We start from the raw sequence: 16324 nt of genomic DNA, 5'->3' as shown, positions 1-16324 counted from the left end.
AGAGGTGATCCGCCACAAAATTCTCCGCCCCTTTCTTGTCTCTAACCTCAATATCAAAGGTTTGAAGTTCAAGCACCCACCGAAGCAATCAAAGGCTTTGACTCTTTCTTAGAAAAGAGATATTTGAGAGCCGCATGTCCGTGAAAACAATGGTCATAGAACCCAACAAATAACAATGGAATCCAAGTCAATCATCATTGAATTACCCAAAACAGTGAGCAATTGTTCATGCATGGAAGACACAACATGATTAAGAGAGTCAATCATCATACAATTCTCCAAAGAGGAACTTGGATACTTCATACTATCATTCAAGTCAAATTCTATCACCTCATCCCCTACTTTAAGTGAAATTTTGGCACTCTTGACATCTATCATATCACCCGAAGTAGCGAGGAAGGGTCTCCCTAGAATGATAGGAATGCTAGCATCTTCGTCCATCTCAAGTACCACAAAATCCACCAAAATAACAAATTTCCCAACCCTCAAAGGGACATCCTCTACCTTACCCTTAGAAAACTTGATTGACCTATCGGCCAATTGCAAAGTGATGTTATTAGGCAAGAGATCCCCTAGTTCAAGTCTTTGGTACATCGAATATGGCATAAGGCTAACACTAGCTCCTAGGTCACATAAGGAATTATCGATTTGCATTTTGTAAATAGCACAAGGGATGGAAAAGTTTCTGGGATCTTTTAGCTTAGGTGGCATCTTATTCATTATGATTGCACTACAATTCTCGGTCAAGTTCACCGTCTCCACACCATCACAAGTCCTTCTACCACTCAAAATGTCTTTGAGGAATTCTACATAATTCGGCATTTGGGTGACAACATCGGTAAATGGTAGAGAAAGGTGAAGTTGTTTGAGCATGTCAATAAATCTTGCAAATTGTTCATCTAACTTATGTCTCATAAATCTTTGTGGATAAGGAAGCTTAGGTTTCACAACTTATCTCTCTTCCTTCACCTCCTTAGGTGGCTCTACCATCACTTCACTCAAAGATGCACCATCTCCCTGATCCTCAACTAAAACCTCCTTCGCACCCTTCTCACTCTTGCTTTTTCTAGGAAAACTCTCCTCAAGCAGCCTACCACTCCTTGTGACTATGGCATTAACGGGTCTCTTAGGGTCTAGGCCTTGAGAAGTTAAAGAAGAAGGGCTTGCATGGTCTTTCAAGGCATTGGCAAGTTGAGTAATTTGGTTTTCAAGCATCTTATTGTGGGTCATCATTTCATTAAACTTCTTACCACTCACCTCCATGTAGGTGTTCAACAACTTGGTTTGGTTTTCAATGATTTCCTCCAAGTTAGTCCTAGAAGAAGAAGAGGGTTAAACATAGGAATTATCAATTTGGGTCTTTGGAGCAAAGCCGGGTGAGAGACCCCTTTAAGCATTATTTTGATAATTTCCCCTATTTTAATTGTTCCAATTACCTCTACCTTGATTTTGACCATAACCTTGATTATGGTTACCATAACCTTGGTTATGATTACCATAACCTTGGTTATGATTACCATAATTTTGGTTTTGATTTTGGCTACTATAACCTTGGTTGTTATAGTTACCTCGGAAATTTTGGTTCCCTTGGTTCCTATTACCACCACCTTGGTTATAGTTGTCAAAATTTCCATGGTTGTTGTAATTCCTATTCCATTGACCTCTTTGATTCTCAAACCTAGAATCATTATTGTTTGACACATAGTTCACATGCTCATTCACATTTTCATTTTGATCATCACAAACATCCATACATGCATGAGGGCAATTAGAAGCATCATGATCATACGATCCACAAACATCACAAAACAAGCAACCACTAGGCATGTTACTAGCAGAGGGAGAGGGTTGAGAATTTGAAGACATACCTCTCCCTTTAGATTGGGAGGGAAGATTTGAAAATTGGGAGGTAGCACTTTCCAACTTTGCCTTGATAGCGGACATCTCCTTCCCCAAGTTTGTCATTTGTGAGGACAAGTTGTTTATGGCATTAAGATGAACAACCGAATACACCGAAGAGCTACTCTTGCTAGTTGACTCCCTTTCACCATCTTGCCAATCTCTATAGTACCTCACTACATCTTCAATTATGTCTACCACTTTCTCCTCCGTTTTATGCATGATGGGGCCTCCGGCTCCTCTATCAAGACATTACATTCCTTGAGGAATTAAGCCACCATAGAAGATTTGAATAATTTGGTAAGTAGGAATTTCGTGGTGAGGACATTGTCTTTGATACTCCTTGTACCTCTCCCATACTTCATAGAGGCTTTCACTATACTTTTGCTTGAAACCTTGAATCAAAGCTCTGGCCTCCACCGTTTTCTTTTGTGGATAGAAATTCCTTGGTCACTTAGTCCCATGTCCTTAGAGAATTGGGTTTGACTTCCTTGTCTAACCATTTCAAGGCATGCCCTATGAGAGAAAAGGGAAAAATCATAAGGCGGATGAATTCTTGGGAAATTCCGTTAACTTTTATAGTGTTGCAATACTTTTCGAACTCTTTGAGATGGTTTAGCGGGCTTTCATGTTTAGCCCCACTAAATTGTCCTCTCTCTATCAAAGTGATCATTGTCAGCCTTATTTCAAAGTCATTTGCCGGTGTTATAGGTGGAACAATCCCACTTTCAAACCTATATGCACCCGGAATCCCCAATTCCTTCAATGCCACCCTTGGATTTTCTCCCATCCTTTGTTGTTCTCCTTGTTGTGGTTCCTCTTCACTTGGAGGGCTAGAACTCAAAGAACGTCTAGCAACTCTTATCCTTGTAATTGTCCTATCAATTTCCAGATCAAGTGGCACTAGTGAACGACCACGTGCTCTACGCATACAATCTCAAAAGAAACAATTAGTAGCACGGCTACAAATGTAGCCAAAAAGAGAAAAATATTTTTGTATTTTCTAATTAAAAATGAAGTAGACTCAACAACTATAACAAAGCACCAATATCATTCCCCGGCAACGGTGCCATTTTGATGTAGGAAAATGTAGGTCGTTTTCTAATCTCCTCTAGAGCCAAACAAATTTATAATCACTTAACAAACCCAAATGAATTATAAGATGAAATTTATAGTAGGAGAAATTTATAATCACTTAACAAACCCAAATTAAGCACCAATATCACTTAACAAACCCAAATCGAACCCAAAGGAATGAGTAGGAGAAATTTATAGCCTAGGGTCAAACTACTTCGAAGATTGTAAGATGAAATGAATTATAACTAAGGTATCAAATAGCTAAACAAATCAAAGAAAATCAATATGCTAAACGCTAGGGATATAGGTTCCACATGCAAGCTCATTGATCATGCTAATCGATGGATGACTCGATTGATTCAAACATTGCAAAGGATAAACAATAGTTGCAATTAATAAAATCCTAAAGCTATCTCCTGTAAGCCAAGCTAGGGTTCACTAAGAATGACTAACAAGGAAAATCACAATCAAATTCAACCAATTAAAGCAATTCTCAAATCAAGGGTTCATGTCATTGAAATTTGCTATGCAATCTAGATTAATCATATAGGTTGATCACTCCTAATCAAATTAATCACATGCACAACTATGTCAACTAATTTAATTGCAATAATTTAATCAACCAAGAATCATCAACTAGCAATAATCATCAATCAAGCATGCTTCCCCTTCTCCCTAGCTACTAATCTACTCACAAATCATGGTGGAATTGAAAAACAAAACAAATTGAATCACAAACATCATCATTTCAAGCTTAATGAAAGAGAAAATCAAACATTCAACAAATTCTCAAACCAAAGATCAACAATCAAATCAAACATTCAAGAACTAAAGGAAATACCAAGCAACAGTAAGTTCAAAGGAAGAAATTATCACAAACTTTCATTGATTGAATATGAAATCCAAGCTCAAAGATGAAATCGAAGATGAAATTGAAGTACAAAACAAGTAATCTCAAGTTTCTCTCTCTACTAATTTTGGAAATAAGTCTCAAGTACATGTGAAATCGTCATCCCCTAAAAAAGGAAAAGTCAAGGGTATTTATAATAAATCGAGCAAAAGGAATCGGAGTAAGCCCGTGCGTACGCACCACCTGTCCGTGCGCACGCACAGCAGGGTCTGCGCGCATGCACATAGGGCCTACGCACGCGCACCCTTGTTGTGGTGTTGCGTGTGCTCGGCTCCCCTTGCTCGCTCGTAGATCCTTGCGCCAAGCCTTTGCTCCTAGCGCTCTCGTGCATCCCCATCGTCGGTGCTCTCGAGGTGATGCCCGCAAGGAGGGCAGCCTTTGATCTTCAAATATTTGCACATTCTTGACCTAAAATCAATGAAGAAACATCCATAAGAAAACGGCAAATAAGATCTCGAAACTTCACTTGCCAGAATTCAAGTAAAAGTAAGAGAGAAAGAAAAAAACAATAGAAATTAAACTAAAATAGCTAAATATGAACAAAAATCATGAAAAACTCATAAAAGTGAACGCAAAACCAAAATGAGCTTTAAAGACGGAAAATAAAAGAAAACTAGAAAGATTATAAGAAAATAATGTGAGAAAAAATGGAAAAAGGAATCAAAAACTACTACAATGAGCGCCATAAATATAACGCTCATCAGTGGTTGGAGCTCCGCCTCCGACGATCAAGTTAGAACGTGTTGGAGAATGTGAAAAGGTGCCGAAAATAAAATGAGATCTTCTCGGATTTCGAGATCAGGTGGTTTCTTTGATGTGAGAGAATGTAGAGTAGTGTAATAAATGATTGTAGTTGTTCCCAAAATGGGGGAAATTTCCCTATTTATAGGGCAATGGGGATATATGCTCATTAGGTCATTCTAACCTAATGGATGCGCCGTTTTGCGACTTTCTTGCGAATGGTGCCTTGAAGGCCGCAAATCGAGCTGATATCTGAGGCTGACACGTGTCAGCTGATTATTGGCCCATATATGACCTGTCTAGGCTTGACACATGTCCCTCTCTGATTGGGCAACGTGTCTAGGGTATTTTACCCTAAACAAAATGCATTCGACTTTCATTTGATTTAAAAAGCTTTGTTTAAATGTGGTTGACTTTCATTTTATTCAATTAGCTTTGTTGAATGAATTTGATTTTTCTTTGATTCAAAAAGCTTTACTTTAATGTGTTTGACTTTCATTTGATTCAAAAATCTTTGTTTGAATGTTTTTGACTTTCTTTTGATTCAAATAGCTTTGTTGAATGCATTTAACTTTCATTTGATTTAAAAAGATTTGTTTGAATGTGTTTGACATTCATTTTACACAATTAGCTTTATAGAATGCATTCGACTTTCATTTGATTTAAAAAGCTTTTTTTGAGTATGTTTGACTTTCATTTGATTCAAAAAGCTTTGCTTGAATGCGTTTGACATTCATTTTAATCAAATAGCTTTGTACAATGCATTTGACTTTAATTTGATTCAAAAATCTTTGTTTGAATTTGTTTGCCTTTCATTTGATTTAAAAAGCTTTGTTTGAATGTGTATGACTTTCATTTGATTCAATTAGCTTTTTTGAATGCATTTAACGTTCATTTTATTCAAAAGCTTTGTTTAAATGTGTTTGAATTTCATTTGATACAAAAAGCTTTGATCGAATGTGTTTAACTTTCATTTGATTCAATTTGCTTTGTTTAAAGAATTAGACTTTTCATTGATTCATAAAGCTTTATTTGAATGTGTTTGAATTTCATTTGATTCAAAAAGCTTTGTCTGAATGTGTTTGACTTTCATTTGGTTCAAAAAGCTTGGTTTGAATGTGTGTGACTTTCATTTAATTCAAAAATTCTTCTTCGAATGTTATGACTTTCACTTGATTTAAAAAGCCTTGTTAGAATGTGCTTTTATTTGATTCAAAAAGCTTTGTTTGAATATGTTTGACATATATTTTATTCAATTAGCTTTATAGAATTTATTTGAATATCATTTGACTCAAAAAGCTTTATTCGAATGTGTTTGACATTCATTTTACTCAATTAGCTATATAGAATACATTCGACTTTCGTTTGATTTAAAAAGCTTTGTTTAAATGTGTTTGACTTTCATTTGATTCAAAAAGTTTTGTTTGAATGTATTTCACTTTCATTTGATTCAAAAAGCATTGTTAGATTGTGGTTGACTTTCATTTGATTTAAATAGCTTTGTTGAATGCATTTGACTTTCATTTGATTTAAAAAGCTTTGTTTGAATGTGTTTGACTTTCATTTTATTCAAAAAGCTTTCTTTAAAAGAGCTTGACTTTCATTTGATTCAAAAAGATTTGCTTGAATGTGTTTGGCTTTCATTTGATTCAAAAAGCTTTCTTTAAATGAGCTTAACTTTCATTTCATTCAAAAAGCTTTGTTTGAATGTGAATGACTTTCATTTGATTCAATTAGCTTTTTGACGTTCATTTTATTCAAAAGCTTTGTTTGAATGTGTTTGACTTTCATTTGATACAAAAAGCTTTGATCGAATGTGTTTAACTTTCATTTGAATCAATTAGCTTTGTTTAAAGCATTAGACTTTTCATTGATTCATAAAGCTTTATTTGAATGTGTTTGAATTTCATTTGATTGAAAAAGCTTTGTCTGAATGTGTTTGACTTTCATTTGCTTCATATACTTTGTTGAATGCATTTGACTTTCATTTGATTTTTAAAGCTTTATTTGAATGTGTTTGACTTTCACTTGATTCAAAAAGCCTTGTTAGAATGTGCTTTTATTTGATTCAAAAAGCTTTGTTTGAATATGTTTGACATATATTTTATTCAATTAGCTTTATAGAATTTATTTGAATACCATTTGACTCAAAAAGCTTTATTCGAATGTGTTTGACATTCATTTTACTCAATTAACTTTATAGAATACATTCGACTTTCGTTTGATTTAAAAAGCTTTGTTTAAATGTGTTTGAATTTCTATTGATCTAAAACGCTTTCTTTGAAGGTGTTTGACTTTCTTTTAATTTAAAAAGCTTTATTTGAATGTGTTTGACTTTCATTAGAATTAATTAGCTTTGTTGAATGTATTTGACTTTTCTTCGATTCAAAAAGCCTTATTTGAATGTGTTTGACTTTCATTTGATTATAAAAGCGTTGTTTGAATGTATTTGACTTTCATTTGGTTCAAGAAGCTTTGTTTTAATGCATTTTACGTTCATTTGATTCAAATAGCTTTATTTAAATGTGTTTCACTTTCATTTGACTCAAAAAGCATTGTTGGATTGTGTTTGTCTTTCATTTGATTAAAAAAGCATTGTTTGAATGTTTTTTACTTTCATTTGATTCAAGAAGCTTTGTTTGAATGTGTTTGAATTTCATTTGATTGAAAAAGCTTTCTTTGAAAGAGCTTGAATTTCATTTGATTCAAAAAGCTTGGTTTAAATGTGTTTGACTTTTATTTTATTCAATTAGTTTTATTGAATGTATTTGACTTTCATTTGATTCAAAATTCTTTGTTTTAATGTGTTTGACTTTCATTTGATTCAATCAGCTTTAATGAATGAATTTGACTTTCATTTAATTAAAAAAGCTTTATTTGAATGTGTTTAACTTTTATTTGATTGAAAAAGCTTTGCTTGAATGTGTTTGACTTTCATTTTATTCAATTAGCTTTATAGAATGCATTCGACTTCCATTTGATTCAAATAGCTTTGTTTGAATGAGTTTAACTTTCCTTTGATTCAAAAGACTTTGTTTGAATGTGTTTGACTTTCAATTGATTAATTAGCTTTTTTGAATGCATTTGACTTTTCTTTGAAACAAAAAGCTTTATTTGAATGTGTTTGACATTCATTTACTCAATTAGCTTTATTAAATGCATTCGACTTTAAGTTGATTAAAAAAGGTTTATTTAAATGTGTTTGACTTTCATTTGTTTCAAACGCTTTGTTTGAATGTGTTTGACTTTCATTTGATTCAATAAGCCTTGTTAGAATGTGCTTGACTTTCATTTTATTTAAAAGGATTTGCTTTAATGTGTTTGACTTTCATTTTTTGTAATTAGCTTTACAGAATGCATTGGAATTTCATTTGATTTAGAAAGATTTATTTGAATGTGTTTGACATTCACTTTACTCAATTAGCTTTATAGAATGCATTTTGCTTTCATTTGATTAAAAAAGCTTTATTTGAATGTGTTTGACATTCATTTGATTCAAAAAGCTTTGTTTGAATGTGTTCGACTTTCGTTTAATTCAAAAAGCCTTGTTTGATTTGACTTTAGTTCGATTCCAAAAGCTTTGTTTAATGTGTTTGACTTTCATTTGATTCAATTATCTTGGTTGATTGCATTTGACTTTTCTTTAATTCGAAAAGCTTTATTTGAATGTGTTTCACTTTCATTTGATTTAAAAACCTTTCTTTGAATGTGTTTGACTTTTATTTGACTCGAAAAGCTTTGTTTGAATGTGTTTGACTTTCATTTGATTCAAAAAGCTTTGTTTGAATGAGCTTGACTTTCATTTGATTCAAAAACCTTTATATCAGCGTATTAAACTTTCATTTGATTGAAAAAGATTTTTTTGATTTTTTTTTACTTTCAATTGATTCAATTAGCTTTGTCGAATGCATTTGACTTTCATTTGATTTAAAAAGCTTTGTTTAAATGTGTTTAACTTTCATTTGATTGAAAAAGCTTTGATGAATATGTTTGACTTTCATTTGATTCAAATAGCTTTGCTTGAATGTGTTTGACTTTCATCTGATTCTAATAGCTTTGTTGAATGCATTTGACTTTCATTTGATTCAAAAAGATTTGTTTGAATGTGTTTCACATTCATTTGATTTAAAAAGCTTTGTTTGAATGTGTTTGACTTTCATTTGATCCAAAAAGCTTTGTTTGAATGAGCTTGACTTTCATTTGATTCAAAAAGCTTTGTTTGAATGTGTTTTCCTTTCATTTTATTCAATTAGCTTTGTTGAATGCATTTGACTTTTGTTTGATTAAAAAAGCTTTGTTTGAATATGTTTGACTTTCATTTGCTTCAAGAAGTTTTGTTTTAATGTGTTTCACTTTCATTTTATTCATAAAGCTTTCTTTGAATGAGCTTGACTTTCATTTGATTCACGAAGCTTTGCTTGAATGTGTTTGACTTACAATTGATTCAAAAAGCTTTCTTTAAATGAGCTTGACTTTCATTTCATTCAAAAACCTTCGTTTGAATGTGTTTGACTTTCATTTTATTCAATTAGCTTTATAGAATGCATTTGACTTTCATTTGATTCAGAATACTTTGTTTGAATTTGTATAACTTTCATTTGATTCAATTAGCAATGTTGAATGCTATTCACTTTTGTTTGATTAAAAAAGCTTTATTTCAATGTGTTAAACTTTCATTTGATTCAAAAAGACTTGTTTGAATTTGTTTGACTTTTAATTGATTTAATTAGCTTTGTTGAATGAATTTGACTTTAATATGATCCAAAAAGCTTTGTTTGAATGTGTTTGACTTTCATTTGATTTAAAAAGCTTTGTTAGAAAGTGTTTGACTTTTATTTGACTCAAAAGGCTTTGTTTGTATGTGTTAGACTTTCAGTTGATTCAATTAGCTTTGTTAAATGCATTTGACTTTTCTTTAATTCAAAAATCTTTATTTGAATTTGTTTGACTTTCGTTTGATTCAAAAAGCTTTATTTGAATGTTTTTGACATTCATTTGATTCAATTACCTTTATAGAATGCATTCGACATTCAGTTAATTAAAAAATCTTTGTTTGAATGTGTTTGACTTTCATATGATTCAAAAAGCTTTGTTTGAATGTGTTTGACTTTTATTTGATTCAAAAAGCTTGGTTTGAATGTGTTAGACTTTCATTAGATTCAAAAAGCTTTCTTTAAATGAGCTTGACTTTCATTTGATTCAAAAAGCATTGCTTGAATTTGTTTGACTTGCATTTGCTACGAAAAGCTTTCTTTAAATGAGCTTGACTTTCATTTGATTCAAAAAGCATTGCTTGAATGTGTTTGACTTTTACTTGATTCAAAAACCTTTCTTTAAATGACCTTGACTTTCATTTGATTCAAAAAGCTTCGTTTGAATGTGTTTGACTTTCATTTTTTTCAATTACCTTTATAGAATGCATTTGAGTTTCATGTGATTCAAAATGCTTTGTTTGAATGTGTTTGACTTTCATTTGATTCAATTGGCTTTGTTTAATGCATTTTACTTTTGTTTGATTCAAAAAGATTTAATTGATTGTGTTAAACTTTCATTTGATTCAAAAAGATTTGTTTGAATTTGTTTGACTTTCATTTGATTCTAATAGCTTTCTTGAATATATTTGACTTTCATTTAATTCAAAAAGCTTTGTTTGAATGTGTTTCACTATTATTTGATTCAAAAAGAATTATTAGATTGTGTTTGACTTTTATTTGATTTAAATAGCTTTGTTGAATGCATTTGACTTTTATTTGATTTAAAAATCTTTGTTTGAATTTGTTTGACTTTCATTTTATTCAATTAGCTTTATAGAATGCATTTGACTTTCATATTATTCAAAATGCTTTGTTTGAATGTGTTTGACTTTCATTTGATTCAATTAGCTTTACTGAATGCATTTGACTTTTAATTGATTCAAAAAGATTTGTTTGAATCTGTTAGACTTTCATCTGATTCTAGTAGCTTAGTAGAATGCATTTGACTTTAATTTGATTAAGAAAGCTTTGTTAGAATATGTTTGATTTTCATTTGCTTCAAAAAGCTTTGTTTTAATGTGTTTCACTTTCATTTTATTCAAAAAGCTTTCTTTGAATGAGCTTGACTTTCATTTGATTCACGAAGCTTTGCTTGAATGTGTTTGACTTACATTTGATTCAAAAAGCTTTCTTTAAATGAGCTTGACTTTCATTTCATTCAAAAACCTTCGTTTGAATGTGTTTGACTTTCATTTTATTCAATTAGCTTTATAGAATGCACTTGACTTTCATTTGATTCAGAATACTTTGTTTGAATTTGTTTAACTTTCATTTGATTCAATTAGCATTGTTGAATGCTATTCACTTTTGTTTGATTAAAAAAGCTTTATTTCAATTTGTTAAACTTTCATTTGATTCAAAAAGATTTTTTTGAATTTGTTTAACTTTCATTTGACTAAAAAAGCATTATTAAAATGTGTTTGATTGCGATTTGATTCAATTAGCTTTCTTGAATGTATTAGACTTTCATTTGATTTAAAAAGCTTTGTTTGAATGTGTTTGACTTTTATTTGACTCAAAAGGGTTTGTTTGTATGTGTTAGACTTTCAGTTGATTCAATTATCTTAGTTAAATGCATTTGACTTTTCTTTAATTCAAAAAGCTTTATTTGAATTTGTTTGACTTTCGTTTGATTCAAAAAGCTTTATTTGAATGTTTTTGACATTCATTTGACTCAATTAGCTTTATAGAATGCATTCGACATTCAATTAATTAAAAAAGCTTTGTTTGAATGTGTTTGACTTTCATATGATTCAAAAAGCCTTGTTTGAATGTGTTTGACTTTCATTTGATTCAAAAAGCTTTGTTTGAATGTGTTAGACTTTCATTTGATTCAAAAAGCTATCTTTAAATGAGCTTGACTTTCATTTGATTCAAAAAACATTTATTGAATGTGTTTGACTTTCATTTGATTCAAAAAGCTTTCTTTAAATGAGCTTGACTTTCATTTGATTCAAAAATCTTTCTTTAAATGAGCTTGAATTTCATTTGATTCAAAAAGCATTGCTTGAATGTGTTTGACTTTCATTTGATTCAAAAAGCTTTATTTAAATGAGATTGACTTTCATTTCATTCAAAAAGCTTTGTTTAAATGTGTTTGACTTTCATTTTATTCAATTAGCTTTATAGAATGCATTTGACTTTCATTTGATTCAAAATACTTTGTATGAATGTTTTTTACTTTCATTTGATTCAATTGGCTTTGTTAAATGAATTCGACTTTTGTTTGATTTAAAAAGCTTTATTTCAATGTGTTAAAATTTCATTTGATTCAAAAATATTTGTTTGACTTTCATCAGATTCTAATAGCTTTGTTAAATGCATTTGACTTTCATTTGATTTAAAAAGCTTTGTTTGAATGTGTTTGACTTTCATTTGATTCAAAAATCTTTCTTGGAATCAGCTTGACTTTCATTTGATTCAAAAAGCTTTGTTTGAATGTGTTTGACTTTCATTTGATCCAAAAATCTTTGATTGAATGAGCTTGACTTTCATTTGATTCAAAAAGCTTCGTTTGAATGTGTTTGACTTTCATTTTATTTAATTACCTTTATAGAATGCATTTGACTTTCATATGATTCAAAATGCTTTGTTTGAATGTGTTTGACTTTCATTTGATTAAATTGGATTTGTTTAATGCATTTTACTTTTGTTTGATTTAAAAAGATTTAATTGATTGTGTTAAACTTTCATTTGATTCAAAAAGATTTGTTTGAATTTGTTTGACTTTCATATGATTCTAATAGCTTTGTTGAATACATTTGACTTTCATTTAATTCAAAAAGCGTTGTTTGAATGTGTTTCACTTTCATTTGATTCAAAAAGCATTATTAGATTGTGTTTGACTTTCATTTGATTTAAATAGCTTTGTTGAATACATTTTACTTTCATTTGATTTAAAAATCTTTGTTTGAATGTGTTTGACTTTCATTTTTTTCAAAAATCTTTCTTTAAATGAGCTTGACATTCATTTGTTTCAAATAGCTTTGCTTGAATGTGTTTGACTTTCATTTGACTCAAAAACCTTTCTTTGAATGAGTTTGACTTTCATTTCATTCAAAAACTTTATTTGAATGTGTTTGACTTTCGTTTTATTTAATTAGCTTTATAGAATGCATTTGACTTTCATTTGATTCAATTAGCTATGTTGAATGAATTTTACTTTGGTTTGATTCAAAAAGCTTTATTTCAATGTGTTAAACATTCATTTGATTCAAAAAGATTTGTTTGAATTTGTTTGACTTTCATCTGATTCTAATAGCTTTGTTGAATGCATTTGACTTTCATTTGATTCAAAAAGCGTTGTTTGAATGTGTTTCACTTTCATTTGATCCAAAAAGCTTTGTTTGAATGAGCTTGAATTTCATTTGATTCAAAAAGCTTTATTTCAATGTTTTAAACTTTCATTTGATTCAAAATATTTGTTTGAATTTATTTAACTTTCAATTGATTTAATAAGCTTTGTTGAATGAATTTGACTTTAATATAATGCAAAATTCTTTGTTTGAATGTGTTTGACTTTCATTTGACTTAAAAAGTATTTTGAAAATGTGTTTGATTTCCATTTGATTCAATTAGCTTTCTTGAATATATTTGACTTTAATTTGATTTAAAAAGCTTTGTTTGAATGTGTTTGACTTTTATTTGACTCAAAAGGCTTTGTTTGTATGTGTTAGACTTTCAGTTGATTCAATTAGCTTTTGTTAAATGCATTTGACATTTCTTTGATTCAAAAAGCTTTATTTGAATTTGTTTGACTTTCATTTGATTCAAAAAGCTTTATTTTGAATTTTTTTTACGTTCATTTGACTCAATTAGCTTTATAGAATGCATTCGACATTCAGTTGATTAAAAAAGATTTATTTGAATGTGTTTGACTTTCATATGACTCAAAAAGCTTTGTTTGAATGTGTTTGACTTTTATTTGATTCAAAAAGCTTCAATGAATGCATTTGACTTTCAATTGATTCAAAAAGCTTTAATTAAAAATGTTTCACTTTCATTTGATTCAAAAAGCATTGTTAGATTGTGTTTCACTTTCATTTGATTCAAATGACTTTGTTGAATGCATTTGGCTTTCATTTGTTTTAAAAAGCTTTGTTTGAATGTGTTAGACTTTTATTTAATTCAAAAGGTAAAATTTGAATGTGTTTGACTTTCATTTGATTCAAATAACTTTGTTTGAATGTGTTTGACTTTCTTTTGATTCAATTAGCTTTTTTGAATGCATTTTAGTTTTGTTTGATTCAAAAAGCTTTATTTCAATGTTTTAAACTTTCATTTGATTGAAAAATATTTGTTTGAGTTTGTTTAACTTTCAATGGATTCAATTAGCTTTGTCGAATGCATTTGACTTTCATTGAATTTAAAAAGCTTTGTTTGAATGTGTTTAACTTTCATTTGATTAAAAAAGCTTTGATTGAATTTGTTTAACTTTCATTTCATTCAAATAGCTTTGATTGAATTTGTTTGCTTTCATCTTATTCTAATGGCATTATTGAATGCATTTGACTTTCATTTGATTTAAAAAGCTTTGTTTGAATGTGTTTGACTTTCATTTCATTCAAAAATCTTTCTTGGAATCAGCTTGACTTTCATTTGACTCAAAAAGCATTGCTTGAATGTGTTTGACTTTCATTTGATTCAAAAACCTTTATTTAAATGACCTTGACTTTCATTTGATTCAAAAAGCATCGTTTGAATGTGTTTGACTTTCATTTTATTCAATTACCTTTATAGAATGCATTTGACTTTCATATGATTCAAAATGCTTTGTTTGAATGGGTTTGACTTTCATTTGATTCAATTGGCTTTGTTTAATGCATTTTACTTTTGTTTGATGCAAAAAGCTTTAATTGATTGTGTTAAACTTTCATTTTATTTAAAAAGATTTGTTTGGATTTGTTTGACCTTCATTTGATTCTAATAGCTTTGTTGAATGCATTTGACTTTCATTTGATTCAAAAAGCGTTGTTTGAATGTGTTTCACTATTATTTGATTCAAAAAGAATTATTAGATTGTGTTTGAATTTTATTTGATTTAAAAATCTTTGTTTGAATTTGTTTAACTTTCATTTTATTCAATTAGCTTTATAGAATGCATTTGACTTTCATATTATTCAAAATGCTTTGTTTGAATGTGTTTGACTTTCATTTGATTCAATTAGCTTTACTGAATGCATTTGACTTTTAATTGATTCAAAAGGCTTTTTTTTATTCTGTTAAACTTTCTTTTGATTCAAAAAGATTTGTTTGAATCTGTTAGACTTTCATCTGATTCTAGTAGATTAGTAGAATGCATTTGACTTTAATTTGATTCAAAAAGCTTTGTTTGAATGTGTTTCACTTTCTTTTGATTCAAAATGCTTTATTTGAATGTGTTTCACTTTCGTTTGATTCAAAAGGCATAGTTTAATTGTGTTTGACTTTCATTTGATTCAAATAGCTTTGTTGAGTGCATTTGACTTTAATTTGATTAAGAAAGCTTTGTTAGAATATGTTTGATTTTCATTTGCTTCAAAAAGCTTTGTTTTAATTTGTTTCACTTTCATTTTATTCAAAAAGCTTTCTTTGAATGAGCTTGACTTTCATTTGATTCACGAAGCTTTGCTTGAATGTGTTTGACTTACATTTGATTCAAAAAGCTTTCTTTAAATGAGCTTGACTTTCATTTCATTTAAAAACCTTCGTTTAAATGTGTTTGACTTTCATTTTATTCAATTAGCTTTATAGAATGCACTTGACTTTCATTTGATTCAGAATACTTTGTTTAAATTTGTTTGACTTTCATTTGATTCAATTAGCATTGTTGAATGCTATTCACTTTTGTTTGATTAAAAAAGCTTTCTTTCAATGTGTTAAACTTTCATTTGATTCAAAAAGATTTAATAAGCTTTATTGAATGAATTTGACTTTAATACGATTCAAAAAGCTTTGTTTGAATGTGTTTGACTTTCATTTGACTTAAAAAGCATTATTAAAATGTGTTTGATTGCCATTTGATTCAATTAGCTTTCTTGAATGTATTAGACTTTAATTTGATTTAAAAAAGCTTTGTTTGAATGTGTTTGACTTTTATTTGACTCAAAAGGGTTTGTTTGTATGTGTTAGACTTTCAGTTGATTCAATTATCTTAGTTAAATGCATTTGACTTTTCTTTAATTCAAAAAGCTTTATTTGAATTTGTTTGACTTTCGTTTGATTCAAAAAGCTTTATTTGAATGTTTTTGACATTCATTTGACTCAATTAGCTTTATAGAATGCAATCGACATTCAATTAATTAAAAAAGCTTTGTTTGAATGTGTTTGACTTTCATATGATTCAAAAAGCCTTGTTTGAATGTGTTTGACTTTCATTTGATTCAAAAAGCTTTGTTTGAAGGTGTTAGACTTTCATTTGATTCAAAAAGCTATCTTTAAATGAGCTTGACTTTCATTTGATTCAAAAAACATTTATTGAATGTGTTTGACTTTCATTTGATTCAAAAAGCTTTCTTTAAATGAGCTTGAATTTCATTTGATTCAAATATCTTTCTTTAAATGAGCTTGAATTTCATTTGATTCAAAAAGCATTGCTTGAATGTGTTTGACTTTCATTTGATTCAAAAAGCTTTCTTTAAATGAGATTGACTTTCATTTCATTCAAAAAGCTTTGTTTAAATGT

General features: G+C 29.6%; 1 non-coding gene across 1 annotated transcript; it reads left to right on the top strand.

Moving 5' to 3' along the window:
- The first annotated feature begins 2209 nt into the window (after nt 1–2209).
- On the top strand, nt 2210–2315 carry LOC145583706 (small nucleolar RNA R71). Its single transcript, XR_014100306.1, has one exon. It is a non-coding gene; the product is annotated as a small nucleolar RNA R71 (small nucleolar RNA).
- Nucleotides 2316–16324: the final 14009 nt, after the last annotated feature.

The sequence above is a fragment of the Chenopodium album genome, chromosome 15 (genome assembly GCF_948465745.1).
Source record: "Chenopodium album chromosome 15, dcCheAlbu1.1, whole genome shotgun sequence".
Lineage (NCBI taxonomy): Eukaryota > Viridiplantae > Streptophyta > Magnoliopsida > Caryophyllales > Amaranthaceae > Chenopodium > Chenopodium album.
This window is presented reverse-complemented; position numbering and strand designations above follow the sequence as displayed.